Below are 6,546 nucleotides of genomic sequence, written 5' to 3' on the forward strand. Positions count from 1 at the left end.
AAGATAAAACTGAGGTAATGGTTTTTGGAGCCAAGTCAGAACGTATAAAAGTTAGCGCTGAGCTTCAGTGTGCAATGTTCAAAACAACAGATAAAGCCAGAAATCTAGGTGTAGTCATGGACTCTGACCTGAGTTTCAACAGTCACATTAAAACTGTTACTAAATCAGCCTACTATCACCTAAAGAACATATCTAGGATTAAAAGACTAATGTCACAGCAGGATTTGGAAAAACTTGTCCATGCTTTTATCTTCAGTAGACTCGACTACTGCAATGGTGTCTTCACAGGTCTCACTAAAAAATCTATTAGGAAGCTGCAGCTGATTCAGAACGCCGCTGCTCGAGTCCTCACTAACACTAAGAAAGTGCATCACATCACTCCAGTTCTGAAGTCTTTACACTGGCTTCCTGTGTGTCAAAGAATAGATTTCAAAATACTGCTGCTGGTTTATAAAGCACTGAATGGTTTAGGCCCAAAATACATTACTGACCTCCTGCTAAATGATGAACCATCCAGATCTCTCAGGTCTTCAGGGACTGGTCAGCTTTCTGTCCCCAGAGTCAGAACTAAACATGGTAAAGCAGCGTTCAGTTATTATGCTCCAAATATCTGGAACAAACTCCCAGAAACCTGCAGGTCCGCTGCAACTCTGACTACTTTTAAATCCAGGCTGAAGACTTTTCTTTTTGTCGCTGCTTTTAATTGAACTATTCATATCTTAGACTGCACTGAAACTTTTATCCATGTATTTTCTTTTTAATGACTGATTTGAAATGCCATTTTCTTAATCTCTTTCATTTTTTGTAAAGCACTTTGAATTGCCTTGTGTTGAAAAGTGCTATATAAATAAACTTGCCTTGCCTTACAGGTGCACCATAGAGAGGATCCTGACCTTCTACAGGTGCACCATAGAGAGCATCCTGACCTTCTACAGGTGCACCATAGAGAGGATCCTGACCTTCTACAGGTGCACCATAGAGAGCATCCTGACCTTCTACAGGTGCACCATAGAGAGGATCCTGACCTTCTACAGGTGCTCCATAGAGAGGATCCTGACCTTCTACAGGTGCACCATAGAGGATCCTGACCTTCTACAGGTGCTCCATAGAGAGGATCCTTACCTTCTACAGGTACACCATAGAGAAGATCCTGACCTTCTACAGGTGCACCATAGAGAGCATCCTGACCTTCTGCAGGTGCTCCATAGAGAAGATCCTGACCTTCTACAGGTGCACCATAGAGAGGATCCTGACCTTCTACAGGTGCTCCATAGAGAGGATCCTGACCTTCTACAGGTGCTCCATAGAGAGGATCCTGACCTTCTACTGGTGCACCATAGAGAGTATCCTGACCTTCTACAGGTGCACCATAGAGAGGATCCTGACCTTCTACAGGTGCACCATAGAGAGGATCCTGACCTTCTACAGGTGCTCCATAGAGAGGATCCTGACCTTCTACAGGTGCACCATAGAGAGGATCCTGACCTTCTACAGGTGCTCCATAGAGAGGATCCTGACCTTCTACAGGTGCTCCATAGAGAGGATCCTGACCTTCTACAGGTGCTCCATAGAGAGGATCCTGACCTTCTACAGGTGCACCATAGAGAGGATCCTGACCTTCTACAGGTGCTCCATAGAGAGGATCCTTACCTTCTACAGGTGCACCATAGAGAGGATCCTGACCTTCTACAGGTGCTCCATAGAGAGGATCCTGACCTTCTAGAGGTGCACCATAGAGAGGATCCTGACCTTCTACAGGTGCTCCATAGAGAGGATCCTGACCTTCTACAGGTGCTCCATAGAGAGGATCCTTACCTCCTACAGGTGCACCATAGAGAGGATCCTGACCTACAGGTGCACCATAGAGAGCATCCTGACCTTCTACAGGTGCACCATAGAGAGCATCCTGACCTACAGGTGCACCATAGAGAGGATCCTGACCTTCTACAGGTGCTCCATAGAGAGGATCCTGACCTTCTACAGGTGCTCCATAGAGAGGATCCTGACCTACAGGTGCACCATAGAGAGCATCCTGACCTACAGGTGCACCATAGAGAGGATCCTGACCTTCTACAGGTGCACCATAGAGAGGATCTGACCTTCTACAGGTGCTCCATAGAGAGGATCCTGACCTTCTACAGGTGCTCCATAGAGAGGATCCTGACCTTCTACAGGTGCACCATAGAGAGGATCCTGACCTTCTACAGGTGCACCATAGAGAGGATCCTGACCTTCTACAGGTGCTCCATAGAGAGGATCCTGACCTTCTACAGGTGCACCATAGAGAGGATCCTGACCTTCTACAGGTGCTCCATAGAGAGGATCCTGACCTTCTACAGGTGCTCCATAGAGAGGATCCTGACCTTCTACAGGTGCTCCATAGAGAGGATCCTTACCTTCTACAGGTGCACCATAGAGAGGATCCTGACCTTCTACAGGTGCTCCATAGAGAGGATCCTTACCTTCTACAGGTGCACCATAGAGAGGATCCTGACCTTCTACAGGTGCTCCATAGAGAGGATCCTGACCTTCTAGAGGTGCACCATAGAGAGGATCCTGACCTTCTACAGGTGCTCCATAGAGAGGATCCTGACCTTCTACAGGTGCTCCATAGAGAGGATCCTTACCTCCTACAGGTGCACCATAGAGAGGATCCTGACCTACAGGTGCACCATAGAGAGCATCCTGACCTTCTACAGGTGCACCATAGAGAGCATCCTGACCTACAGGTGCACCATAGAGAGGATCCTGACCTTCTACAGGTGCTCCATAGAGAGGATCCTGACCTTCTACAGGTGCTCCATAGAGAGGATCCTGACCTACAGGTGCACCATAGAGAGCATCCTGACCTACAGGTGCACCATAGAGAGGATCCTGACCTTCTACAGGTGCTCCATAGAGAGGATCCTGACCTTCTACAGGTGCTCCATAGAGAGGATCCTGACCTTCTACAGGTGCTCCATAGAGAGGATCCTGACCTTCTACAGGTGCTCCATAGAGAGGATCCTGACCTTCTACAGGTGCACCTTATAGAGGATCCTGACCTACAGGTGCACCATAGAGAGGATCCTGACCTTCTACAGGTGCACCATATAGAGGATCCTGACCTACAGGTGCACCATAGAGAGCATCCTGACCTTCTACAGGTGCACCATAGAGAGGATCCTGACCTACAGGTGCACCATAGAGAGCATCCTGACCTTCTACAGGTGCACCATAGAGAGCATCCTGACCTACAGGTGCACCATAGAGAGGATCCTGACCTTCTACAGGTGCTCCATAGAGAGGATCCTGACCTTCTACAGGTGCACCATAGAGAGCATCCTGACCTTCTACAGGTGCTCCATAGAGAGGATCCTGACCTTCTACAGGTGCTCCATAGAGAGGATCCTGACCTTCTACAGGTGCTCCATAGAGAGGATCCTTACCTTCTACAGGTGCACCATAGAGAGGATCCTGACCTTCTACAGGTGCACCATAGAGAGGATCCTGACCTTCTACAGGTGCTCCATAGAGAGCATCCTGACCTTCTACAGGTGCTCCATAGAGAGGATCCTTACCTCCTACAGGTGCACCATAGAGAGGATCCTGACCTACAGGTGCACCATAGAGAGCATCTTGACCTACAGGTGCACCATAGAGAGGATCCTGACCTTCTACAGGTGCTCCATAGAGAGGATCCTGACCTTCTACAGGTGCTCCATAGAGAGGATCCTGACCTTCTACAGGTGCTCCATAGAGAGGATCCTGACCTTCTACAGGTGCACCATAGAGAGCATCCTGACCTTCTACAGGTGCTCCATAGAGAGGATCCTGACCTTCTACAGGTGCACCCATAGAGAGGATCCTGACCTTCTACAGGTGCTCCATAGAGAGGATCCTGACCTTCTACAGGTGCTCCATAGAGAGCATCCTGACCTTCTACAGTTGCTCCATAGAGAGGATCCTTACCTCCTACAGGTGCACCATAGAGAGGATCCTGACCTTCTACAGGTGCTCCATAGAGAGGATCCTGACCTTCTACAGGTGCTCCATAGAGAGGATCCTGACCTTCTACAGGTGCTCCATAGAGAGCATCCTGACCTTCTACAGGTGCTCCATAGAGAGGATCCTTACCTCCTACAGGTGCACCATAGAGAGGATCCTGACCTACAGGTGCACCATAGAGAGCATCCTGACCTACAGGTGCACCATAGAGAGGATCCTGACCTTCTACAGGTGCTCCATAGAGAGGATCCTGACCTTCTACAGGTGCTCCATAGAGAGGATCCTGACTGGCTGCATCACAGCCTGGTACAGCAGCTGCACCGCCCTCAATCGTAAGGCTTTACAGAGGGTGGTGAAAACTGCAGAGAACATCACCAGGACGGAGCTGCCATCCATGGAGGACCTATACTCCCAGCGGCTCAGGAAGAAAGCCCTCAGGATTATCAAAGACCCCCATCACCCCAGCAACAAACTGTTCTGTCTGCTGCCGTCTGGCAGGCGGTACCGCAGCATCATCCCACAGGCCATAAGACTATTAAACACCCAAACTTTGTAAAGAACATCCATAAACATTCATCTGTTTGCATCTTGCAAACTATTTATCTAATATATCATATTCCATTTACTTATATATAGACTCTTCTTGCACTATTGAATCTGTTTTATTTGTTCTATGTCCTATATATAAATATATGTAGCACCGTTGGAGGAGCCTGTGACCTGTGAAGTTTTTCATTACCATATCTACACTGTAGCTAATGTGCAAATGATAATAACGCCTTGAATTGAGACTAATTTCAGTTGGGCCCAAAAACGCTATCAAGAACAATGTTAAGACAAAAGTAAAAATAAAACGATTAAGCAATTTATAAATAGCAGATGAATAAATTATTTGTACGTCTATTCATTTAGATTATTGGTTGTTCAATACCAAAAGGGTATTTGATTTATTCTGAGTAGCGTAATTTATCTTGACATAGTGATACGTTTGCTAATTTGTCTGCGCTCCTTTTGTTTATTATATTTCTTTCAGTTGGAGTAAAATACTTTTAATAGCCTATCAAATAAAGACAAGAAAAAATATTTGAGCATGCGTCCTCTGTTGCCCTCAAGCCTCTGAGGTTCGGGCAAAGAAGTTGTAATCTGCTCTGACCAACTGAATAACTCTCACCTTGTCGTCATTTTTCAACTTTTCAAGGAACTGTTCGTGGAAAGCCAGCACTTGGTCACCATCAACAACACGTATGTCAACTGGGGAAAGGTCCTCGTCACCTTGGCCAGGGCAATGTTAGTCATTGATTCCTCGGCCAATCAGAGAGTGCTCCATGCTGAGCCTTGGCAGATCAGAGTGGCTCTCCAGCCTCCATTCATTCAGGGCAGGTGGACAAGTTCCCATGCTAGCTCACATTAGAAAGCTGCTGTATGTGCAACGGTTTAGCACAAATTAATTTGATATTATTGAATGCTTCTTCTATAAGGAATAAAGTTATAAGTCCTATTTACGATTGAATGTTTGTTCACAAGCCTGCTGTTATTAATATGAAAACAACCTGGGGGAGGACTCTGAGTCCCATCTGGATGATGAGACGTGTCGAAAAAAAATTTTGAATACAAAGAAGATTACATGTTCAAAACAAAATCTCATGAGACCCAATACAAGATTATTCACAGACATATAACCCCAGCTATTGGATGTAAATATGATCCCTTGTGCTGCTTGAAATGTAAAAATAGCCGTGGCACAGTCCTCTCATGGTCGAACCCTAAAATGTTTATTTGTATACTTCTACTTTTACTAAAGTGCAAGAACTGAGTACTCCTCCCACCTCTGCCAGGATAACCGGAGGTACATAAAGGTACTAAAAACACAGTGTACCAATGACATGTCAGTGGGACATGAAGTGGTTTTACGACACACAGCAGCAACTTATGAGTTGGTGGTCAGGACCCCCCTTTACCGTTTCTGTTTCAGCAGAACACTTAACCTCAACTGCTCCTGGGGGCCGGGCCAGCACCTGTGGGCCTGCCCCTGTGGAATGAGAATGATTAGCTTTCTAGCTTTAGCAGACAAAGTTTTGTTTCTGTTTCTAATTCCAAGCACTATCTATCCCTCCAACAGAATGAGCGTGTGACAAAACACGAGTGGCATAGCATCAGCCCCTCCTCAGCCTCACAGTCACTCTGTTCTAACGTCCACAGCAGGGCCATATACCTTTGAGACGTCACAAATATTTGTCAAAATGAGTGAAAATGGTATGGGCTGATAATTTATAAACACATCAAAAAATACAGTAGCACAATAACAGTGGATATTAGATAGTAGGCAGGAAGGGTAGATATTATGGTCTTAAGATACTATAGCAGAAGTAAAAGTACTCATTCTGCACAATGGCCCTTTCCAGAATAATACAAACTAGAGAAATATTATCAGGTAAATTAGGTAGTATACTGTAAGTAAAATAATGGATATTTTTACAGTATTTTATTATGGTAATTGATTATCCTGTTTTTATACACGCAATAGCCTTTTGGTATTGTAACAGTCAGTTTGGACCAAAT

The sequence above is a fragment of the Gymnodraco acuticeps genome, unplaced genomic scaffold (assembly GCF_902827175.1).
Source record: "Gymnodraco acuticeps unplaced genomic scaffold, fGymAcu1.1, whole genome shotgun sequence".
Taxonomy (NCBI): Eukaryota; Metazoa; Chordata; class Actinopteri; order Perciformes; family Bathydraconidae; genus Gymnodraco; species Gymnodraco acuticeps.